The 12,500-nt window shown below is 45.2% G+C and overlaps 1 protein-coding gene across 8 annotated transcripts in view; it reads right to left on the bottom strand.

Moving 5' to 3' along the window:
* TRIM44 (tripartite motif containing 44) overlaps positions 1–12,500 on the bottom strand; it is a 547,049-nt gene that overhangs the window by 435,306 nt on the left and 99,243 nt on the right. For 2 of the 8 annotated variants that reach the window (XM_032805109.2, XM_075065262.1), the window contains one exon: positions 6,639–12,122. The exons of 3 other annotated variants lie outside the window; for them this stretch is intronic. The gene's annotated coding sequence lies outside the window, so the exon portion shown is untranslated. Of the gene's footprint in view, positions 1–4,926; positions 5,362–6,638; positions 12,123–12,500 lie in introns of those variants that run through there. 3 more of the 8 variants (XR_012655773.1, XM_032805110.2, XM_032805116.2) reach the window with 3 other exon arrangements.

Raw genomic sequence — 12,500 nt, 5'->3', positions numbered from 1 at the left:
TTTTTTTATCAAAAAAAGAAAAACCAGGGGGAAAAGAAACAGTGATAGTGAACAAGAGGTTTTTTGATTTTTGTTTTTTTCTTTGCAAATTTTCTCTAGAATAGCTCAGGTCATTTTGAAATTTTGTCTTATTATGAAAGTGATCTCTGTGATGTAACGTGCTAGAGACTTAACATATCTGCTCATGGACCTTTAGCTGCAATCTTTTAAACTTGTTCCTAATCATTACATCATCTGTAACCCATGTCATCGTGTACAGGTCCCCCCCTGTGCCACTCACAAGTGATATAGCCTCTGGAGGTTACAGTTCTCTTCGTAGCCATCAAGCTGAGCTTATGTTTTTAGTCTCGGGAGTGACATTAGCTCAACTTTGGGGTTGGCCAAATATGTCTAGCCACCATCGCATCTTCATTAATTCGGACATCTATCTGATGGAGTGAAGTTTTTGTACACAGGCCTTCCAATGGACTTTCATGAGCGGCACAACGACCTAACTGGCTTCAAGACGGAGCTTCACTAAGTCTTATCGGAAGGGATGATGGATGCCTAAACTTGGAACTGTTTGTACGGCCCCAAAAATGATTCCCCAATGCTGGAGGATGGAACCTAGATGGTGACGGGCCTTTGCAGCTATCACAGAGAATCTTTTCCACCAGGTACAGGCTCCCCATTTTCCTTGCTGTCCTGCTACCTCTAGTGGACCCCGAGCTGGCTGTCTCGACATCTCTCATTAGGCTTCCACTATGAGTTCGGGGAAGGGCACTCTGCTTTCTCCCTCCCAGTCCTCGGTCGGTTCCCGGCGAATGTAAATTATCGTACCGGACGACACCGCCGCGGAGTGGCGAGCGTGCGTTTATTTCACCGTTCTGTGATCGGGGCCCATGGGCGAGTCGAGCGGTATATGTCCCCGCAATGTGATATAATGCTGGGGGACGTGCCTGTAGACTTGCACCTCATTATTGTCTCCAATGTGTAGAGGACGATCTTGCGGTAAAGTCTTGACAGATTCAATTAGTTAGGGTTGGTTGCGGATACCTCGGTACTGGGGATGGGTTCTGGTTGCCGCCATGGTGCCAGGAGTCATAGCAGTAGATGCATCGGTACAAATGCTCGCCTTCTGACGTTACCAGTACCCTTGTGAGACGTCTTATTGACTCCCAGGCTGACGAGCTTGCGGGTTGTTAGCGGAACACATGTCCTTCATTTGCCTTGCTTGGGCAATAAAGGGGAATTACCCGACCCTGCGCCATGACCATCGAGCTCCTGCCTGGATCCATTTTATATGCTGGTGCTGTGAGGACGAAAGATCTCAGCTGCTCTCGGTGTGAGACGCAGGCCTCTCCTTGCTAGCTGTCCTGTGGTGCAGGGCCAGCAAAGAAAGTTTTGACACCTCTGGGGGTGGGCCTGTGCCGTGGAATTTGGTGCCTGGCGTCTCCAGACCGCGGGAAAATCCAAAACCCAGCCCGGATGAGAGGCTGAGGAGAGATCGGTAACCAGGCGTCAAGGTGTCCGCGCCTTAGAACAATGACCTTACATAAACTTGGCCTTTCTTGTGGAGCCAAAAATGGGGAAAACCCATGATAGCCACATTCCCCCTTCCCTGGGGTTCTTATAGCAAGTGATTTTTCGTGTAACTGCCACCTTCAACAGCCTAATAATAGATCTTCTGCACGCTCCGCACGTTCAAGTCAGTCGTCGTGATTCCAAAGGTAAAATGAAGAGTGTAGCGCGACGGCGAACGGGTTGCTGAGACTGAAAGCCGGATAGTGTAGAGCCGCGGACGTGCGAACGTGTGCCGAGGTGGCGGGCCCCGTGCCGCCGGAGCGCCGCCGACTGCGGCCTAACCCTGCCCCAGCACGGCCGAGACTGTGGGCACGGCGAGCGGAGTGGGACCTTTTGAGCGCCCAGCGCCGCCCATCCGAGCTGTGACAGCAGGGCGGCTGCCCATAAGACGCGGGCTGCCTACTGAGAGACGTAGTCGCATCGACTAGGCCAATGTCCGAGCGCAAATGGCGGGTATGCCGGTCAGACAGCGCAATGAGGTTCTTCCCTACAAGTCTCCGCGATCGAAGGCCCAAAGGTTAGCTCAACCACGGCCGGTGCCGGGAGCTTCCAGGCGCCGACTCGGACAGCCCTCGTGGGCATGCGAGTCAACCGGGGGCCGGTTAGCGATCCGCAAACCGCGACGGCCGTGCAGGGCGTCTGCTTTCGCGTAGGGATTGCCTTAGTCTCTTCCTGCGTCGCCCCGAGCGTCCACAGGAGCCGTCCGAGAGCACTTAAGCGCGACTATCAGAACCTCGGAGAGACGACCGAGCATGGGGCCTTCTTCGGCTCGGCTCTGCCCGGTGCCTGAGAGAGCCTTCGCGTGCTGACCAGTGCTCACGGTGCCGAGGGGGGCAGCCGCACTCACTTGCTGGCTATACTCCAGGTGCGCCGCCGAGGGGGCTAATGCCGCTCTCCAATAAGGAGACCTGCCGGAGAAATCTAGTTCCCGCTCCTTCTTCCGTGTCGCGGCTTAAATGCCTTGCAAATGGCGCACTCGAAACGATAAGTGCGATTCCCCAAGGCACTTAATACAGGATTCATGGGATCTACCCACAATGTCGCATTTCGGCCTATTTGCAGGACCGAACACTGGCTTTAAAGCCGCCGCGAGCCAGCATGGCCTACGGTACCGCGCGGTAGGAAAGAGCCCCCAGCCCCCGCATAATCTCAATTCACAACAAAAACTAACAACGATCTATTTAACGGTTAACACTGATACAATAAACCTTAATTAACTATGTTTAAAAACAAGAACGATTCACAGTAACAAAGAACAAAAAACGACGCGATGCTAGGAAAATGCGGCAGGTCAGCGTAAACTGCCACTCCACTGTTCCAATACGACCGACACGGCGGCTAAGAAAGAACTGAAAGGGTGGCCATGGGTTCGGCTGGAGGCTGGGGTATTTATACGGCGCCATGGTGGCGCCACTCCAGGGGGCGCCCAGCCGACCTGCTGAGTGTTGCTAGAGTAAAAGTTTCTCCGACGGCTGTGCATGCGGCGCGCACACACCTGACTGGAATGGATATGAACAATCACTCGAAGAAGAACTTAGGAAGTTTTAGAGAAGGGTTCTGTGTTTCAGAATAGTATTTGTAGTTACCCTGGCTAGGACAGAATTATAAGGTTAGTTAATTCTCATGCTTCAAGGCATAAGCTGAGCGCAAGCTGGAGTCAGGAAGAATGTCCCTTTGTGGCATAGCATTGTGCCATTTGATCCTTTAGAAGGATTTTATGCATTCTTTGAAGAAGCCTCAAGGAATGGATTCTGTTGGAGACAGAATGTCAGATTAGGTGATGTATTGGCCTATTCAGGATAGAAGTTTCTATAGTGAAATAAGCTTTGCAAGGGAGAATAAATGTTGCTAAGACTTCCTTTCCTTCCACAAAGCCTCAGTTTTAGGCATCAGTGAGATCCATAAAACCCCTGCTCCACCTCAACTGTAGGTGCCTCGACTCACTTTGGGCCTAATTTTTTTTGGTAACAGTTCCCTACATGGCCAAGTTTCTGCCTCTGAGCATTAGCATTGCTGCCCAAAGCAGGGGTCCAGCTGCCTGTCTTGTACCTACATCCCAGCACTATTGTCAAACCAGGTTAAGATGGGCATTGGCCCACCTATCTGACTTGTGGGGCGCAATATGGTAGGTGTGAGCATGCTTGCCTCCACGCAACATGGCTGGGGGAAAGGAAAAAAAGTGGTCTCCTTTATAATCATTAGCCCAGTGGTTAGGTACTGACCCAAGCTATGGAAGATGCTGGGTCAGATCTCTCCCTTGACCTGAGCAGGAGGAGAGCTTTGAACATGGGTAGCCTACTTCTCAGGTGAGTGCCTGAACCACGGATTATAGCATCAGTCTCACTGTTTCTGTGGCTGCATGCATATTTATTTATACAAAGTGGCATGGCTTCAACAAGAGAAACTGAGAGAGCCCTCAACCTCAGAATATTTCATAGCCTAGTGGGCAGAGCACTTATCTGAAAGGTGGGAGTGCCTGGTTCAAATCCCTTCTCATCAGGCAGAGACAGGAAATTGAACTGGGGTCTCCTACATGCTGGTTGAGTACCTTAACCACTGGGCTAAAGGTTCTGAGGCTTGCCCATGCAGCTATTCTGTGTGGAATTAGGTGTGCACTGCTGATGTTATAGCATGAAATGGCTTATGCACCTGACTCCAGAATAGAGATTGCAGAGATAAGTGCCTCCCTCCCTGAGAGAGATGGGGGCTTAGGGCACATCCTTCTGGTTGGTATTTGCTCTTTGGTGACTTTCTGCCTACCACGCTGGCTTTTGTGGATCTCATTCTGCGGCACCTGTTTCTCCCCATGCATTGTGTAGGGAGTCTAGGCACCTAACCTAGGGGTTGTGGAATCTCCTGGGTATAGCAGCAAAACCCTGATTTGGACTGTTGTGTCTTGATGCATATTCTTCAAAGGCGGGGTTCTCAAACTTCATTGCACCATGACCCCATTCTGACAACAAAAATTACTATACAACCCCACAGGGGTGGGGCGGAGGGAGACCAAAGCCTGAGCCTGCCCAAGCCCCACTGCCCTGGAAGGGGAGCCAAAATCAAAGGGCTTCAGCCCCAAGTGTGGGGCCTGTAACCTGAGTCTCACCATCCAGGACTGAAGCCCTCAGGCTATGGCTTTGGCCCCAGATGGTGAGGCTCAGGCTTTGGCTTCTGCCTAAGCAAGTCTAATACCAGCTCTGGTGACCCCATTAAAATGGGGTTTCAACCCACTTTGGGGTCTCAACCCACAGTTTGAGAACTGATGTGTTAAAATAATGGCAGAATGTTGGCTGCGTGGTAACAGGGATACGCGGCTCAGCTCTCTGCTATGCAGATTCTGTGATTATTTACACCTCTGTAAAGTGCATATGAAATGCAAATGGTACACCTGCTCAGACGTAAGTGACTGCACAAGGTGCAACACAGTTGAAAATCAGATCCATAGAGCCCCCTCCTTTTTAGGGCATGCTTTAACTCCAGCTTAGATCAGTGGTGATGAAGGTATTTGCCATCTGACAGCATTCAGTCTCCTATATAATCCACTGCCTAGTATTTTATACCACTCTCATCACCATGGCATGTGCAGCATGGACCCCTATCCACTTCCTAGGAGACTGGTGTCCATTGGCAATAGCTGGCGCCCTTGTTACAGCAGAAGATCAATCCCCTTATAGTCCTGGCAGGTCAGTTGAGGGAGGACTGCATGGGGTATTTGCATTGCTGTTCCTCCTGATGTTCTATGGATATACAGGTGTCTTTAGTCAATTTGGCATCTTTCTCACCTAGTCGACTCACTTGCATCTCCTGCCATGCAAAAATAGTTCACAACAGTTCAGTCCCCGCAGAATATCAGTATAGGACCAGCTGCGAGAGTGCAGACAGGGAGCAGCCAGAAATCACAGCACAAGGGGGAAGGAACCAAACAGCTGTCTTTAAGGGATGTGGAGGAACTCTCTCTCTGATTTTGGCACAAAGGACATGGAGAGGGAGTATTTTATATCATCAGTTCTATTGTAATGCCTTCTTGACTATTGCTGGTAATACTGAATGAGCACCACTGCGTTCAAACTACTTCTCCAGTCCAGTTCTAAGACTATCTGAGGGCTGGAGAGATGTCAAGTGATCAGTGCCCCCTTAGATTGGTATAATTAAATCAGTCTCCCAGAAGCTGGCTGCTGTAATGGTTTCTAAGCCCACAGGAAACTCTGAATTTCTTTGCATCATTTTGTTTTGCCTAAAGATTTCATTATCTAGGCCTTTGTGAGGGAAGAGGATGAATATTGTCAGCTGCATTTCCTACCACTCATCCAATCTTCGGATTCAGATGTCTTAAAGAGTTTTGATGTGGCCCTAGGGAAAGTGTCTGTTGCTAGTGTTGTCATAAACCAAATCAGCAGATGGGAACATGAATAAAGAGGCTTGAGTGTTGCAGGACTAAAAATGTCCTAAGCTTTACGGCGAAAGCCTTAGACTACTGGGCCAAATTCTGACCTAATTTACACTAGTGCAAATTCTATCGACTTCAGTGGGGTAACTCTGGCTTTACCTCAGCATGAATGAGATGAGAAATGAGCTCTTACTCTGCTGTATAAATGAGTTTATAAATCTGATCTATAACTTGCTCATTACTTTTCATCCCAGTAAAACAGATTTTTAAGACGTTCAGCCTGCAAAGCATCAGGCTGAGACCGTTACACTCTGTGAAGATGGAAATGGAACTACAGTAGAAGCATACCACGATACTTAGACTGCAATAAACAAGGCAAGTCAGGCTAGATGCCACAGAGGCAGTAGCATTTTTGTCATATTGAAAGCTTGCAAATGACTCAATCGACTTCAAGTAGCATTTCATCCCTTTTTCTTTTCCCAGTAACTAAGACTGACCACTTGATTGCTTCACTGTCACCATTTAGCTCTGCTGCCTTCCAAAAGTCTCAACCTAATCTCTTCAGGCTGCAGATTCACTTTTTCTCTTTAGTTGGGCTGCTCCAGGCAACAAACATCCATCTGCAACTTTAAACCATTAAGAAATAATGCTCCTGGAGAACAGAACTTGGATTCAAGATACAGAGCCTAGAAAGTGCAAAAAAAGCAATATTTCCAGTTTATTAAGAATTATGTACATTACAAAGCTCATCCTAAGCTAAAACGGAGTCTGCATGGTTTCCCTTGTGATAGTGCTGATGTTGATAATACCTCATGGGATTTGATTTGTCCTTTACATTAAAGCAATGTTTGCATTCTCCTGAAAACAAAAATCAAACCAATGTGACATTGTCTGGTTTTCCAGTTCAGAAATACAGATCCTTCCCCCTTTTAACAAGCTTTGTAACTGAAATATAATATTGCAAATGTTGTTGTTTTTAAAGAGGGTTGTTTTAAATATTTAAAGTCTAACAAGGTCTAAAGTCTAACAGCCCAACCTAAGACACAGAAGGGACACAGAGCCAGATTTCCAAAGGTATTTAAGAGACAGATCCTGAAAGGTATTTAGGTTCCTAATGCCTACTGAAACCAACAGAAGTGGCTTGGAGGGGATTCCACCCACCTTGAAGGGCTTGGGGTTCCCCTACAGCAATTGGGGTAGGGATAGCTCAGTGGTTTGAGCATTGGCCTGCTAAACCCACGGTGGTGAGTTCAATCCTGGAGAGAGCCATTTAGGGATTTTGGGCAAAAATCTGTCTTGGGATTGGTCCCGCATTGAGCAGCGTGTTGGACTAAATGACCTCCTGAGGTCCCTTCCAACTCTGATAGCCTATTTATTATTCTAAGTACCTAAAAATGCTGAGAGGTGCCTTTTGACCTTCTGTATGGATGTAATTCTCTTTTTTCCCCCCAGTGAGCACTGTATATGTGAGTTGCATAGGGGCCAGATTTTTAAAGACATTTAGGTACATAAAGGTGCACTTAGGTGCCTAGCGGGAATTTCAAAAGCACCTAGGTGCTTAATTCCCATTGAGGCACCTGTCTGCCCTCACCAAGGGTCAAAGTCCTGAAGTCCTCACCACACATGTAGTCTTGCTTCAGGCAAATTCCCTTTGATAACGTTTGCCTGAAAGGACTCAGAAAAGTGAGGAAAGACTTCACAATTTGGGCCCAGTCCTGAAAATGGATCCAATAGTGTGAATCCCTGCTTGTGGGTGTAAATCAACTGGCATCAACGGGGGTCAGCATGGGAACCGAGGTCCACCTGTACAGAACTGATTGTAGGACAAGGACCATAGTTATGACTGTTTGCAGATTATTTTCTCAGTAACTAAAGAAAGAACATTTTAGTTATACTTTGTTGTCAAATATACATATGTTCCAGTCCAATTAACCTGGGACTATATTAAAATAAGAGTCATTGGACATAGTTTAGGATTTTAAAACAATCATGTTATGAAAAAATTAGCTTCACTCTGTGGAGCCTGAGGCATGTATGATTTTTGTCTAAAGAGACGGAAGAAAGGAAAAGACTTAGATAGCAAAAAGCAAACCAAACATTTTACATAATTATCCATCTGGAAAGCACTTGAACAGAACTTAGTTAATTCTCACCACACCCTTGTATCATTAACCCCATTTTACAGATGGGGAAACTGAGGCACTGATTGGTTACATGCCATGCCTAAGGCCAGAGTTGAAATTAGAACTCAAATTCCTGACTTCCAGGTGCATAATCAAAGCATGCCTCCTCCTCAAAAGTAAATGAGTGGAAACTGATTTGTCTGATCAAAGATCTGGAAAGAGAAACAAAATAACCATGCCATTTTTCATTGAGAAACTGCAAATTGTATTAATTTTCAATAAGCCCTGAGGCAGTCATATGTAATAGCTTTCCCCTGTGGCTTGTGTGATGAACATTTGGCAACTGAACAAGAGTAGTTATTAATCAGTGGTAGTTTCCACTTAAAGCACTTAAACACATGATTACTTCAATGGGACTTAAGCATGTACTTGAGGTTAAGCATAGGCTTAAGAGCTTTGCAGAATCAGGGCCTAAATAAAGATAGATTGTGGGATATGGATTGTAGAGGAGAAGGCTCTACCCAGGGAATCCTCTCCTCTTTTAGCTAATCATCAGAGTGGCACAGCAAGACCCGAAGAGAGATCCTACTGTTTGTGATTTTGGCTGGTTCAGAAGCATGTTTTCTTCTCACTCCATTCCTGCAGTGTCACATTGCATCAGAATTTCTAGGGCTCCAGTGCAAAAGGCCCTAAACTAATGAGCTAATCTCTCAACTACAAGTAATTTGTGACACTTGCAATTAGGCCCGGATTGAGTGCCCCGCTTCTCATGTTCACCCAGAGGTAAGTAATGATGACACCACATTGAGCACTCTTTAGTTATGACGGAGCTTGATTTGTGACTTTTATGGAGATTAATTGGCATTCCAATCATCCTCCTTCATGGGAGCCAAAACTAAATGAGGAAGACAGATTTATCCAAAAGCTGTGCAGTATTTGCAGCATGGGAGTTGAAACCTCCATTATAATGCAATGGTTCTGTTGCTGGAACTGCAACAAAGGGAATTTTACATAAGCAGCCTTATTGACAGGAGTGTCTTTCAGCTTTATGCATTTTAGCATAAATGGCAAAAGTAGGAGCCAGGCTTTTCTTGGTTGGAGAAAAATATATTTAAGGCTGCAATGGTACAAGCCTAATGTCTATGTAAAAATATACAGCACTATCTGGACAGCCAAGAATGCTTCATGCTAACATACGCTGAGTTTCCAGTATGTCCATGAGTTTAATATTTTTAATCCTTTGGCCTAGATACTGTGTGTTTTTTCTAACACTACATCAGACATTAACTACTACACATTCAGGGCAGGATACAGCAAGGTTCCTATTAATGTAAACAGCAGGGAAGAGAATCGCACAAGATGGATCTTGCTGGGTAGTGGTTAGAAAACTCGATGGAGTCAAGCATTTTGGGCTTTATTCCCTGCTCTGTAACTGAGGGACCTTGGCCAAGTCACTTAGCTGTTTAATGCTTCAGTTTCCTGACCTGTTGAATAAGGATAACAAATCATTTACCTCACAGGGAGGCTGTGAGATAAATGTGGTTGTGAGATTAATTAATGTCCATAAACTACTTTACTTTGTTTATCTTTGCAACCCAGTGGCAGAGGCATTTGTTTAAAACATAGGGAGTTTGGGGAGCAAAGCAGTGGGAATTAAATGTCATTTCAGCTATTTTCTCCCAATGTAGCTGTATCAATGCCCTGATACCTACAGGATTTCTCTTCTGCTGCTATTACCCACTTGGGTGCACCATCATTTTAATGAGCCATGCTAAAAAGGAACTTTTTCTTCTGTTTGGATAGCAACCAGTCACCCTTATTCAGCTTCTGATTCATTACAGAAGCTGTTACCTGCTCCCCTGATAAAGGCTTACTTGGTATTTCTGTGAGCACTGCAGCACATGTCAAATCAAAACACAATTCAATCCAATCTGAATAATACATCTGCACTTCCACAGTATGGCTTAAGAACAAAATGGGAACAATGTAATTCTTATGCTGAAGGACTAACATGGCACTGTGCAGCTTATGGAAAGCTGCTGGACCAATCATGGGAAATATCACAGGATTTAAATTGATCAAATGCATAAAACAGAAATCATGGGCCATTCTGTACAAGCCATTGCTCTGTATTTAATGCTCTCCTCGCTTCAAATTTTTAACAGGTGTCCTAAACAGCATGAAACTGCAAAAGAGATCGGAAACCTTTCCAAAAATATATTGCAGTGCCTCTTTCTGTCTGGATTATTGAGTTTTGTATAACAGGTTTCTGGATGATGGTCTTCATTTTTATGCAAATTGTGATTTTTTTTTTTTTTTAAATTTTAAGAGGTAAAAATTTGTTTCACTCAGTGATTAAAATATCGCGTCCCCTTGAATTCTATCTAAATGGTGTAGCCTGCAAAACCCTGTGCTGCTGAGGAGGAAAAAAACCTCCCTATGGGAGCTGTTTTAAAAAAAAAAAAAATCCTGTGAAATTCTGAGACTTGTGACAATCCTGTTTACTGGATGGATTCTGTTGTTTGGAGATTCAGGGCCACAGTTGCTTCCCTTATGCACATGCCTGTTTCCATTGATGTTGCTATTTGTATACCTATGAGCAACCCATCTGTTTCCCAAAGCTTGATATTCAATTTCAAGCTAGTCTAGAAACTGACATATTATACTGCACCTTAGGAAGTCATTAATTCCATCTATACCAGTGAACTCACAGAGCCCAATTCACAACTACTGTAAGCAGGATTACGCCACTGGCTTCAATGGAATTGGATTGGTTTACATAAGTAGTGAATTTAGCCCAGTTCTTCAATACTAATTAATGATCAAATGAGAAAAAGAAAGCAGAGGTTTTATTGGTTTGTTTGTATTTAAGTCAAAACTAAAACTGAGTGGCATAAACGAAATGTATGATAGTGCAAGAGGTACCTGGAGAATATATGGGCACATGTTTGAGAAGGCCAGGGTAACATGTGCATGCATATTATGACATCCCACATCCCTGACAGTAAATTCAATGGTTAGATGGGATGTGGGAGAGCCAGGTTCAATTTCCATCTTGGCCTGAGGGGGAGAAAAGATTTGAACAGGGACAACCACTTCTCAGGAGAGGGCTCTAACTACTGAACTATGGGATATTCTAATAGGGAGGGCAGAGGCTCCTGTAATCTCCCCTGTTCAAGCTGTTCCACTTTAGATAAGTTAAAAAGTTCACTGGAGCAGGGGACTGGACTCTGGCTCTCCCACCTCCCTGTTGGATACCATATCCACCAGACGACCGTCATTTTTCTCTGGCCTACTGATTAAGTATTTAGGCACCTAGGCCGCTTTGTAGATCTGGGCCAATGACCTGTAGTACGTGGTGGCAGAATGGGTCTCTAAGCTGCATAGACCCCTATCTAACTTCTTACCCTACATCTCCTGAAGCCTTTTCATTAAGCAGGGCTAGAATTCACTGGCATCCGTGACTCTCTAGCTTGTGCTCAGACAGCCTCACTCACAAGGCATAAACGTCATTCATGATACACGTTCTCCTCACTACAAGGCTCAGAAACCTTAGGACTGTCCCCAGTCATTATATAGTGTTTCATGCACCATTTTTCAGAACACAATGAATTAAACAGTTAACATGCCACTCCAATCCTTCTTCCTAAAAGACCATTTCCACCTCCTATCATTTATTAATCTTAGCTGCACTAAATTATTAAACTGAAGTCCTCAATAACCCCCATCAGTAAAAACACCACTGTGGTTTTTAGACTCTACTTTCTACTGTACTGCAGTCTTCATTTTAATTACTGGCTCCACATTTTCAAAGCCCAGTGTCATATCTTTGCAGGACATTTGTCCTCTTAAGAATAGGCGGATCAGCAAATATATCGCTAGGCGTGAGAGTAAGTGTGTTCCCAAAGGATAGGTGTGGGGAAGGATCACATTTTTATCTAGGAGATCCAAAGACACAGCAAAGTAAAGGGAGGAAACAGTGCTGCAGTTGCGTAACTTAAGACCCTCTTCCTGCATTCTCTTCATCACATGGAGTCTGTGTTGAGAGGATCCTTCTGTGAAGGAAAAGCAGATTTCCTGTTAGTAAGGGAACAACAGGGAAATGGCAGGTGATCTACAGCTGGAAAATGTATGGCTCATGATGATGAATAGGTTTGGCCGATGTACATAGCAGAGGGCATTGCTGGCATATGATGGAGTATAGTACCATCATATCATATGCCAGCAATGCCCCTCTGCTATGTACATCGGCCAAACTGGACAGTCTCTACGGAAAAGAATAAATGGACACAAATCAGATATTAGGAATGACAATATACAAAAACTTGTAGGAGAACACTTCAACCTCCCTGGCCACACAATAGCAGATCTTAAGCTGGCCATCCTGCAGCAAAAAAAACTTCAGGACCAGACTTCAAAGAGAAACTGCTGAG

This window comes from Chelonoidis abingdonii, chromosome 4, assembly GCF_003597395.2.
Source record: "Chelonoidis abingdonii isolate Lonesome George chromosome 4, CheloAbing_2.0, whole genome shotgun sequence".
In the NCBI taxonomy this organism is placed as follows: domain Eukaryota; kingdom Metazoa; phylum Chordata; order Testudines; family Testudinidae; genus Chelonoidis; species Chelonoidis abingdonii.
The sequence above is the reverse complement of the archived record's forward strand: the minus strand, read 5'-3'. Positions and strand labels throughout refer to the sequence as shown.